Source organism: Hemitrygon akajei, chromosome 22, assembly GCF_048418815.1.
Source record: "Hemitrygon akajei chromosome 22, sHemAka1.3, whole genome shotgun sequence".
NCBI lineage: Eukaryota > Metazoa > Chordata > Chondrichthyes > Myliobatiformes > Dasyatidae > Hemitrygon > Hemitrygon akajei.
This window is the reverse complement of record NC_133145.1, coordinates 53,922,164-53,934,724: the sequence shown is the minus strand read 5'-3', so window position 1 is coordinate 53,934,724 and position 12,561 is coordinate 53,922,164. Positions and strand designations below refer to the sequence as shown.

Sequence of the window (12,561 nt, the reverse complement as noted above, 5' to 3'; positions counted from 1 at the left end):
CCAGCACTTATCATAACAAAGACGCTAGCATTCCTACTATTAACACAGGCGCCAGCATTCCTACTTTTAACAAAACAAAGACGCCATTTTGATTACATACACAGTAACAAAGAAAAAGAAAAAAACCCCCGTTACACATTAGGTATGTTATTTACCTCTATAGAGATTGATTCAATGCACATAAAGTGAAGCTAGGCAGAGGAGTGTCTGTACATAAGGTGATTCTGCCAGGAAATGATAAAGTAGTGGTGTTTGAGGGTGTGGTCGGGTGAGTTAGTGGGTGGAGGTGTTGGTCAGCCTTACTGCTTGGGGAAAATAACTGTTTTTGAGTCTGGTGGTCCTAACATAAATGCTACGTAGCCTCCTTCCCTGATGGAAGTGGGACAAACAGTGCATGAGCAGGGAGAGTGAGATCCTTTATGATATTGCTGGCCTTTTGATGATCTATTGCCATTTTCAAGGGTTTGGCTCAAGGCAAACAATGGGTGGGACCCTCCACTTCCAGTTCATATTGCAGACCTGTCTATAATTTTGGGAAGGAAGAAAGGGAGATATTTAACACTTCCTCTTGAATGTCCATCAAGTTTAGAATTTGCCCAAAAAGTCTGGCAAAGTGCCAGATAGCTTGAAGCCTACAGGCACACCTAGATTTGGCTCCATCTGTGGCAGGGCTGATTCATTATCCGTTTCCCAGACTTCCAGCATCACCTTGTGTTGTCCCTCAAGCTGTGCCATGTGATCTTTCAGATCCTCCTGTGATAGAAGGCAGGGCCTCACCTATCTGGGTCATCTTCAAGATGGTGGCTCAAACAGTCACAGTAGTTCGACCAATTGAGTGGAGTATGATGTTCTCCTAAGGGGCTGTCTATCGGTGAGCCTTCAGGTGTCTGTAGAGATCGATCTGGGATCCACGTATTCCGAGGGCCCAGACCTCCCAATCCTGCCCCCTTTGCCACTTACTGATCACTTCAGGACAAAACCCGGGATGTTAGGGCGGACTCCCTTAATGGACAGTGCCTGTGCGTGACTTGGTGTAACGTGGCGAGGCTGGTACACGGGCTGCTTCCTTGACGTATCAGGGTCAGGTTCCAGTGGCATGGAACGTAAGATGAGTGGGGACGCTTCACTGTTGCAGCCTCCCTTCGCCTTCGCTGCCATTCTGAGGTGTCATCGTCTGCTCCACCATTGAGGATCGCTCCTTTTCTGAAACTGCCCCCTTGACCTTACCACCAAGGGTGGCCGTTCCAGGAGCTACGTGCCAGATGGCTAAACTCCAGACGGCACCACTCATGGGAGCTCCGGAACTCACAAGCCTCCGCACCACCACAAGGTGACCTAACAGTACAGCAGTCCCACCATTCGGCACTGGTGGTGAGTACTCCACAACCGTGAGGGATATTTTCCGCATTAACATTCAAATGGAGAATATATACGGGGAACGTAACACTTAATATTCTCTTTTAATTTATTTACTTAGACAACAGAAGCTTTGTAAGTTTAGAGTTTAATTTTTAAACAGATGTTGAACTGAAATTTGGCCGTCAGGTTAAATTCCACACAAATATTTATTTTGGCATAAAATGATCAATATTATAAGGATGATGGTTCAGGCTGATGTAGTCCTCTTTGAAAAGTCCAAAAACCACATATGGTCTTACAGTTAAGGTAAAGATTATGATCACTTTGAACGGCAATTCAGTGCACTTTGCTGAAATATCCTCTTGCGAAATTCACCCTCTTGATCTTTGGCTTCAGAGCTTGTGTGCGACAAGTTTTAAGGGACTGGATCAATTCAAGTTTCAAAAAAGGTAGAGTCATCTTTCATAGGATCAGAAAGTCCTATTGCACAAGGGGCCATACAGAACCATGCAAAGCGCCAATATAAGTGTTAGCGTGGCTACCTTATGACTCCAGGAACCAGGTTCGATCCATATAGGAAGGTAATTGAAAATCTGGTTGAATGGTGTCACAACAACCTCTTACTCAATGTCAGCAAAACCAAAGGGGTGATTGGAAACTGGAGTTCCCCCTGACCAAATCCTCATTGGGGAATCAGACATGAAGAGGGTCAATAATTTTAAATTCTTTGAAGTTACCATATCAGAAGATCTGAGCTGGGGCCCATATGTAAGTGCCATTACAAAGAAAGCACAACAGAGCTTCCGCTTTCTTAGAAGTTTGCGTGGATTCGGCATGTCATCTAAAACCTCAACAAACTTTTACTATTACACAACGGAGAGCATCCTGACCAGTATGGAAACACCAATGCCCAAGAATGGAAAAGTTTACGAAAAGTAGTGGATACAGCCCAGTCCATCGCAGGAAATGCCCTCTTCCCCCACCCCCCACCCATTGAGTACTTCTCAAGTAGCGCTAACGCAAGAAAGCAGCATACAGTAGATCATCAAGGACACACCCCACCACCACCACCACCACCATGTTCTCTTCTTGTAGCTTCCATCAGGAAGAAGGTACAAGAGCCTTGGGCCTCACACCACCAGGTTCAGGAATAGTTAGTTATTACCCTTCAACCATCAGGCTCTTGAACCAGAGCGGATAACTTCACTCACCTCATCTCTGAACTGGTGCCACAACCAATGGACTCATTTTCAAGGACTCAATGGCTCCTGTCCTCAGTATTATTTATTTACCTATTTCATTATCTGTTCATTGGTCAATTTATTTCTTTATTTTCATTATTGCTATTTGCACAGTTCGTCTTCCTTTGCACATTTGTTAGTTGGCAGTCTTTGTGTTTAGTTTCTCATTGATTCTATTGTATTTATTTGTTTCCCTGCGAATGCCTACAAGAAATGGGGACATGTATGTACTTTAATAATAAAGTTATTTTGAAGTTTGAACTTTGAAAGGTGTTGGGCACAATTTTCCCATTCTCCAGATGACCTGGACTACTGACTTCCTCCTTATCTCAGACAATTCCACCTAACTCCAGACTCTCCGGCCAAAGGTAACGTCTTCCCAGCATCTGCCTAATCAAAGTTCAAAGTAAATTTGTTATCAAAGTATGTTTATGCCACCATGTACAACCCTGATATTCATGTTCTTGCAGGAAAATCAAGAAATACAATAGAATTTATGAAAAACTATACATAAGCAAAGACCGATAAATGACCAGTGTGCAAAACAAGATAAATTGTACAAATAAAAAATAATTAAGTGATACTGAGAGCATGAGTTGTAGAATCCTTGCGAGTGAGTCTGTAGGTTATGAATTTTGCTCAGAGTTCAGGTGAGTGAAAGTTCGGGAGCCTGATATTTGTACGGTAATAACTGTTCCTGAACCTGGTGGTGTGGGACCTGAGGCTCCTGTACTTCCTGCCCAATAACAGTAGCATTAATGGCACAATGTACAGATCCATTTGAACACTGAAGCTATCCATACCTAAGTATAGCAAACTTGATAGTAGCCAGGTTCAGGCTGAGTCGCAGCAAGTAACTTTCAAAATAACATGTGCACCACCATGACTTCCTCCTACAGAGGCCAATCACTACTACACAACATTCGTCGGGACAACTAATACCGATTCCCCAACTATCAATCCCGCTGGAAATTTAGTAGAACTGACAACCTTAAAGCTATGGCCACAAAAACAGGGCAAAGGTGGGGTATCCTGCAGTGAGTGATTTGTCTCCTGACACTCCAAAGCGATTTCAGCACCTACAGGTCAGGATTATAATGAAGTGACCTGATTATAATGATTTGTAATTAGAAGTGACCAGGATTATAATGACTTGCCTTAATGAGTGCATCATCAAGATTCTATTTGTCATCAAGGACAATGCAGTGTTCTTGATTGGCACCCCAACCGCCATTTGAATGCTCTTTCCCTCCCCCACTGGTGTTATGTGGCTTCTATGTGTAGCAGGTATGAAATTCAGTGCAGCAATTCACTAAAGTTATTCTGAAGGCATCTCCCAAACTCACAAAGTCAGAATCAGGTTTAATGTCACTGATATACAGTATGTCATGAAATGTGTTGTTTAGCAACTGCAGTACAATGCAATACACAGCAAAATCACTGTAAGCGACAATAAGAAATCTATTAAAAAATTAACTAGTGTAAAATGAGAGCAAAATAGTGAGGTAGCGTTCATAGTCCGTTCAGAAATCTGATGGCAGAGGGCAAGAAGCTGTTTCTAAAATACTGAGTGTGTGTCTTCAGGTTCCTGTATCTCCTCCCTGATGGTAGCAATGAGAAGTGGGCATGTCCTGGGTGGTGGGGGCCCTTACTGATGGAGACCACCCTTTTGAGGTATTGTCTTTTGAAGATGTCCTCAGTGCTGGGGAGGCTAGTGCCCAATAAAGAGCTGGCTGAGTTTACAACCTTCTGCAGATTTTTCATTGCTACCCGTGCATTTGACATCTGTAGAAAAGTAGTCGTCAATAAGGGCATGCTGGTAGTTATTTATTTACACAAAGTATATCCCATATCCATACATCTAACTTTATTTTATATAATTCATTATTCGTTGTTGAATGTTGTTTTGTTGCCAACACACCACAGCAAATTTCTAATTCTTGCAAACGTATATGGCAGATATAGCTGATCCTTGAAGATATCTTTATATTTACATAGATCACCTACTGAATATCTCCCACAACATTGCTAATTGCACCACATCCTTCGGAATTCCAGCATCTGCAGTTTTATTGTTTTCAGATCTGCCAGTTCCCCTCTTTATATAGTATTACAGACCAATCCAGTCTTTAATAACCCACCGTGGCTTGTCTGACTATGATTGTAGTCATGTGCATAGCAGCTAAATTCCAACAGTGTCTAATGGGAAAGGAGGTCAGTCTTAAATATCTTGAGAAGAGAAATGGAACAGTGCAAAGATGACTTGGAAAATGCTGAAAGCAACTGTCCCAGAACAGAATACTGGGCAGTGTTTTCAGTTTAAACAAGCATTAACTAGAATAGTTAATTGCCTGTGAAGTTTTCAAGAAATGATCAATGTATTGATAACAACTTAATTGGAAGAGGGCTCATCACTATTTGATCACAGATTAAAGAACCAGGAATTGCTTTGTGTATTCACTTGTGAGATTAAATGTGAGATTTAGGATGAAACTGAGTTTTATTGAGATAAAGAAACAAATGCACAAGCTCGCTCTCTCTAAGACTCAGTACTTTCAGGAGAGAATTGCTCAGTTCCCGATGGTAAGGGACAGGCTTGTTCAGCTCACTGCTCTACAAGGTTTACTCGTCTCTGCACTGAACTGAGACTGTGGCCGCAACTAACGGACTCCTGAATCAGCTGCGGTGATGACTGTCTTCGTGGCTGTGGACGCACTTTCGTAAACTTCAGTTCCAAATGTTATTTGTGTTACTTTTATTGTTTACATGGTTTGTTCTTTTTTCTTCATATTGGGTGTCTGATGGTCTTCTTTTCTTTCATGGGTTCTATTGGGTTTCTTCATTTTCTGGTTGCCTGTGAAGAGTCAAATCTCAAGATAGTATACATACTTCGATAATGAATAAATTTTGAACTGTGATTTGATGACACCCACGGTCCAACGATCATTAATTACTTATAGAACAATGTTCATTTGGTGGAAGTGAGATTAGGAATAATGGTTCAGTCTGAAACTTCTCCAATCCCTCAACAGTGCGCAGAAGTGCTATGTATTTTAATTTTTTTATTGTTTAGAAATACAGCACAGTAATAGACCCTTCTGCCCAATTACACCCATGTGACTAATTAATCTACCAACCCTTATGTCTTTGGACTATGGGAGGAAACCAGAGCACCCAGAGGGAACCCTATACAGTCACAGGGAGAACATACAAATTCATTACAGACAGCGGTGGAATTGGACCCTTGGTGCTGGTGCTGTAATAGTGTTACACTAACATTACATTACTGTGCCACCCAAACATTGTGGTTATTAAGGCAATAAGAGACAACTAGAGGCCTTAGTTAAAATAGCACAATACCCATGTGGGTCGGGACTCTCATGGAGAAAGATCTGAGGGTCCCATGAAGATGCTCTCCTGTGTCTGATTAGCTTATTGGGCATTTGAGCGTTCTGAAAGTTTGTTGCAAAAACTTTTAAAAGAAGGAACAATTAGGTTATTGGCAACAAGTCTGGACACCAATAGTTGACGAGAACAAAGAGGAACTTTGTCCTGGGACATTATAAGTTTATAAGCTTATAATCCCTGCAGTGCTGAGCCTGGCCAGCTCAGAAACAACCATATAATACTTAATCCAGAAATAGGCTAGTTTTAGTAATTTGTTTATCGAGAATTAATAAAGGGGGAGGGGAAATAGTTGGAGTAAACCAGATGTATAATGAGTTTTGTTTTCTCAAGCTGATCAAAAGTTGGAATGTTATGGGCAACAGTCTCTCAAAGTTAAAGTTCAAAGTAAATTTATTATAAAATTACATATTTGTATAGCCCCTCCGATTTGATTGATTAAGATACAGTGCAGAATAGGCCCTTCCAGCCTTTCGAGCTGTGCCACCCAGGAACCCAGCTATTTAAAGCTAACTTAATCTTGGGACAATTTACAACGAACAATTAAGCTACTAGCCGGTACGTCTTTGGTCTGTGGGAGGAAACCGGAGCACCCAGAGGAAATCCACGCGGTCACAGGGAGAATGTACAAACTCCTTACAGACAGCGATGGGAATAGAATCTGGGTCGCTGGTACTGTAAAACGTTGTGCCTACCACTAGGCTACTGTGCCACCCCAATTCCATTTCCTTGCAGGCATTTATGGGAAAATAAAGAAATACTATATAATTTATGAAAAAAGCCTATACGTAAATGAAGTGACAACCAATGTGCAAAAGACAAATTGCGCTAAGAATAAAAATAAATAAATAATACATAATTATCAAACAGACAGACAAAGAAACAAATAAATAAACAAGTGAACAAATAATGATAAATATGTAAATAGATAGATGAATAGATAAGTAAATAAACACTGAGAACCTGAGTTGTGGAGTCCTAGAAAGTGAGTTGATAATTTGCGCTCAGTGATCAGCTCAGAGTTGAGGCGAGTGAAGTTATCCACACTGGTTCAGAATCTGTTGGTTGTGCAATAATAACTGTTCCAGAACTTTTTAGTGTGGGACCCAAGGTCTCAGTCCCCAGACATAATTTTTTACATCTTCATCCTTGTACTTCAATCCTTTTCCCACCCATGGTCCAAATTTTCCCTTCCTCAGCATTGATCCAAACCTGCTCTTGTACTCGTCCCAGAACGCTGGCTCTTTATTCCTCTCCATCGATGCTGCCTGACCTCCAGCAATTTGTGTGTGTTAATTTGTACTTTGCCTTCTCCCTTTGGCTGACCATTGTGATTATCATTGGAACCCTTTCCCTGTACTCCACCCTTTCCTTTAAGCAAGGATTAACTTGGTGTCTTTCCTGACAGCTTTTCTTCTGGTGTTGGTTTGTCTTCTGTGAACATTCTCCCCCAGGTTAGTTGCCCGGGCGGAATTTACATTAGGAAGGTAAATTCTGATCTCAGCAAGCAAAGACACCATTGCTTTCCTCTTGATTAATATTAGGGAGGGCTTGTCATCTATAACTTCAAATAAAACTGAGAGAAAAAGTGTAGATTGAGTGTTTAAAAAGTTTGAAGAGTCCTAAGAAGATTTACGAGAAAGTTGCCAGGACTCGTGGCATGAGATATAGGGAGAGGCTGGGCATCTAGGACTTTATTCCTTGGGGTGTAAGAGACTGGCGGGTGAAGAGACCTAATGAAGTGTCTCTGCCCAAAATGTTGACTGTTTGTTCCCCTCCATAGAATCTACCTCACCTGCTGAATTCCTTCAGCGTTTTGTGTGTGTGGCTGAAGATTTCCAGCTTATGCAGAATCTCTTGTTTTTGTGAGGGGTGAACTTATCGAGATGTGTGAAATTACGAGGGTAGGTGCACACGGTCTTTTATCGTATGAAAAGGGAGCTAACAATTAGAGGGCACAGGCTTACAATGAGAGGGGAATGATTTAAAAGCAACCTGACGGGCAACAGAGGGTGGTCCGTATTTGGAATGGGTTGCTGGATAAAAGAGAGCCAGGTACAATTATGACATTGAAGAGACATTTAGATAGATATATGGATTGGAAAAGTTAGAGTGATCCAACCTACATGCAGGCAAATGGGGACTAGCTTAGGTGGACACTTTGGTGTGCACGAACGAGTTGGTCTGAAGGGCCTGTTCCATTGCTGTAGGACTCCATGAGTCTAATAGATGAGAAGACAATCTATTAGGTTGTTATAAGACCATAAGATATAGAGGCAGAATTAGGCCATTTGGCCCCTTAAGTCTGCTCTGCCATTTCATCATGGTTGATCCATTTTCCCTCTCAGCCCGTCTCCCATCTTCTCCCCATGTCCTTTCATGCCCTGACTAATCAAGAATCTATCAACCCCTGCCTTAATTATACCAAATGACTTGGCCTCCACAGCCGCCTGTGGTAACAAATTATCAGGTGGTCAGGGAGAAAAGTATCAAATCTTTGCTAGTTCCTCTTATTTTTACCGAATAGGTATAATTTTTTTTTAATCTATAGGAAATCTCCAAGGACTTAATGCTGGCAGAGGATCATTTTAACTTCTCTACTCCCCTGATAGGTTGGAGGGATTGGGTCCCATTTGTGAGCATTGCCTTGCGTCTGGCTTGAGCTTACACACCAATGATCCACAAAGTTACATCTTATCTGAGATCATATTGAAACACAAGGCAGCCTTCCACGTTAGTCTGTAGGATGTCGGCACTTAAAGTGTTGAAAGTCATCTTAATTCACACAGCCTGACACAATGCATGAGAAGATTACCAATAGGTGTGAAAGATTTATGCAATTGGTGTGTTGAGTCACACCAGACAGGATAAAAGATAAAGCATGAACAAGACTACAGTGTAAATCCAGCAGTAATGTGTTGTAATACTTGCAGTTTCTTTGAAATTGATTAAAAGCCTTCCAATGAATGCAGTGCATGGAGGGCTAACTGTTGCTTGCAGAAAATTGCAACATAGCTCTAGATTTTCTCTTAACTTCTTTCCTGAACTAGGTCTAATTTTGATGATATCACAGTGTTTCATAATCCACTTTACTATACTTAGATATTATGAAAGAGGTCTGAAACACTTTCAGGGAACTCTAGATGTGGCCCTCCATACGTCCCTCCAGTAAACTCCCTGTAAAAGTTTTGAACTTAAGAATAATTTCCAGAATAGTGTCATAAAACAAAAAAAAATCCACATCAGTGAAAGTACATCTGATTCAGATTCTGAAATCTGTTTTTAATTCCATGTCCAGGTATAGTTATTACCCTATAACCATTAGGCTCATGAACCAGTGTAGATAACTTCAATCACCTCAACACTGAACTGATCCCACAGACCATGGGTGCATTTTCAGTGACTCTACAAATCATGTTCTCAATTTTATTCATTCAATCATTTATCTATTAATTATTATTATTAGGTTCATTTTTGTTTTTGCTTAGATTGTCTTCCTTTGCATATTGGTTATTTGTCGGTCTTTGTGCGCAGTTTTTCATTAATTCCTTTGTATTTCTTCATTTTACTGTGAATGAAAATAATTCTTAGGGTAGTGTATGGTGACTTGAGGTTCCTTAAGGTCGTCATGGCAATGAGGATAAGCTCCCACTAGATATTAAATGTTTCCAATGGCGTGCTTTCCAAATAGCCTCTGACAACCAAGTCCAGCTCCTGGCCCTCACTTGTGGCTTAGCTACTAAGCCCGGCAGAACTGTTGCTACTGACAGGAGGGTTACTGCCTTAACACCAGTCGCATCGGACAGATGGGCCCGTCAGCTCTAGGAGAAGGAGAATTCTGCTGCCTTGAGTCTATACCCGCTCACGGGGAAGGCTTTGGGAGTAAACTCAGGAAAATCCAGAGCTGGAGTCCATAAGGCAGTCCTACACTGGGTCAACGTTGACTTGTGACTCCTGTAATGCCACTCCTAACAAAATGTGTTGGTCTCTGCTGTTCCTTTGGATTTGTCAGGTGATTAGAGAGGGGGAGACTTCTGCATGGGCAACAGCTTGCTCTCCATATCATAACTGCCTGGCTTGCATATATTGTGGCCTGGGGAAAAGTACACACTCAGGCCAACAAATACTTTTTCGGGTTTTAATTCCTTTATCTGTTTTAGATGTTTAAGTGCCAGAAGAGGGACTTAAAACAAAAGGAACGACTTTACAACCAGGTCCTGCCATTACAATCTCCACTTCGATCCTTCGATCCACACAGTTGTGTATCGACCAATTGCATATGCAGTCTAAAAATATAAAGAAAACCGCACAAAACTAATACAGTACTAATATGGTAGTGGCAATTCTACTTGGCTGGTGAGGAACTTTGCAAGCCACGCTATCCAGCGTCGAGTTCTTTACTCATGAAAATCTTTCCTCACTAAGCCCAGCACCTCTGGGGGAACTTGATTCCAACGTCCAAACAGCTTCTGCAGCAGAAAACAAAATGGTCTCCCCTCTACCCTGCATGTGCGTAATGACGTCACCATCTCCACTTAAAGGCACAGACAACTATTCTAGCATTACCCAGATGAATGCCTAAGTACATTTTTAATGATACTGAATAAGATTCAACGGTCACCAGGTTACACATATGACAGCTAGGGCACAACATCAATGATTAACCCTGAGGGCCTCATATGTACTTGAATAATAAATTTATTTGAACTTTGATTCTGGTAGGAATTTGTCAGATGTGATTTTCCATTTTCCCAAGATGGAAAATTGGTTCGAGCTGTATTGATGCCTGGTTTGAATATAAATCAGTATAGCACACTAAGTCAGCCGATTTGAAGAGTTTTGTTTAAAGATTTGTAGCAAAAACTTCCAGTGTATCATGCAAAGTACACAATAAACACAATAAAGGGGTAGATGAGATGTGACAACAACCATTTTGGACCAGTATCAGTAGCAAAGCCCAGATAACTTGAAACTGGGCCATTTGTTTTTATCTCCTCGCGGCCGTGAAAATGTTGTAGTTGCACTGGAAGAGGATATAAAGGAGATTTACTGATATGAATTCAAGAATTAGTGGTTGGCTACCCTGGGAATGTTAAGCTGACTTTAATCAAGATTAAAACAAAAAGAAACCTTGGAAACACGCAGCAAGTCAGGCAGCATGAAGTAAATGCTTCATAAACAGAGTTAACATTTGAGGTCAATTTTGATTTGATAAAAATGCTCTAATTCATGAATAGCTTTGTCAAAGTAAACAAAGGAAAATTATTTCAGTAGCAGCAGGGTCAATCTTCAGAGAACAGAGAACTTAAGGTGACTGGCAAAAGAACAAGAGATAAGAAAGTACCATTTCAGAGCACAGCTTGTTAGATGGTAGGAATTGTTTCCATTGGTCGATTCAAAAGTGAACTGGATAAAATCTTTGAAGAAACTTACAGCACCAGGGATAAATAATGTAGAGGCAGTTGTGCAAACAAAGGGCCATCAACCCAATATGATGGGCTGAATGGTCTCCTACTATGATTTGAGGTATGAAAGTGCCCTTTTAACAAGTTAGCCTGTAATTTACAGCATGGTTTTCGGTATTTTGGAAGTGAACTTGATTTTTAAAAACATTGGAAGTGAACACTGTATTTAGAATGTAGAACAGTACAGGCCCTTTGGCCCACAATGTTGTGCTGACTCTTTAACTAATCCAATATCAATCTAGTCGTTCCCTCCCACATAACCCTCCATTTGCCATCTGCCTATCCAACAGTATTTGAAATGTCTCTAATGTATCTTCCTCTGTCACCATCCCTGTTCCACACACCAGCCACTCTCTGTGTTAAAAATCTACCTCTGAAATTCCTTCTATACTTTTCTCCAATCACCTTAAAATTATGTCTTCTCATATTAGCCATTTCTGCCCTGGGAAAAGGGTGCTGGTTGTCCACTCTATCAATGGCTCTTATCATCTTATACTGCTCTATCTAGCCACTTCTCATTCCTCCTTTGCTCCAAAGAGAAAAGCCTTAATTCACTCAACCTTTCCTCATAAGACATGCTCTCTTATACAGGGAGTGCCCCAGCAGTTCTCCCCTGCTCTCTTGATAGCTTCCACATCCTTCGCATAAAGAGGCAACCAGAACAGAACACAATACCCCAAGTGTGGTCTAACCAGGCTTTTACAGAGCTGCAACGTTACCTCACAGCTCTCGAACTCGATCGCCCGACTAATGAAGGTCAACACACCATACACCTTGTTAACCACCCCACCAGCTTGCGCGGCAACTTTGAGGGATCTGCTGACGTGGACCCCGACATCCCTCTGTTCCTCCACACTGCTGAGAACCCGCCATTAACCCTGTGCTCTGCATTCGAGTTCCAAAGTGTACCTTGTCACAATCTACACTGCGGTTATGCAGTGATCCATTTCAACATGACCTGTGTTTGGAAAAAATCAACACATTGGCAAATAAACAAGAGCGGAGGTATGGTAAGGGGTGAAGAGAGGAAGGTCACTGATACAGAGTGGCCAAGTATTGAAGTCACAAACAGCCTTCAAAATCTTTTCTTC

General features: G+C 41.4%; 2 long non-coding RNA genes across 3 annotated transcripts in view; both read right to left on the bottom strand.

Moving 5' to 3' along the window:
* LOC140714733 (uncharacterized) overlaps window positions 1-12,561 on the bottom strand; it is a 71,338-nt gene that overhangs the window by 26,788 nt on the left and 31,989 nt on the right. The gene's annotated exons all lie outside the window — the stretch shown is intronic.
* LOC140714734 (uncharacterized) lies at window positions 5,082-12,341 on the bottom strand. Its single transcript, XR_012095986.1, has 2 exons — window positions 12,190-12,341; window positions 5,082-5,454 (listed from the first exon to the last, which is right to left on the bottom strand). It is a non-coding gene; the product is annotated as an uncharacterized lncRNA (long non-coding RNA).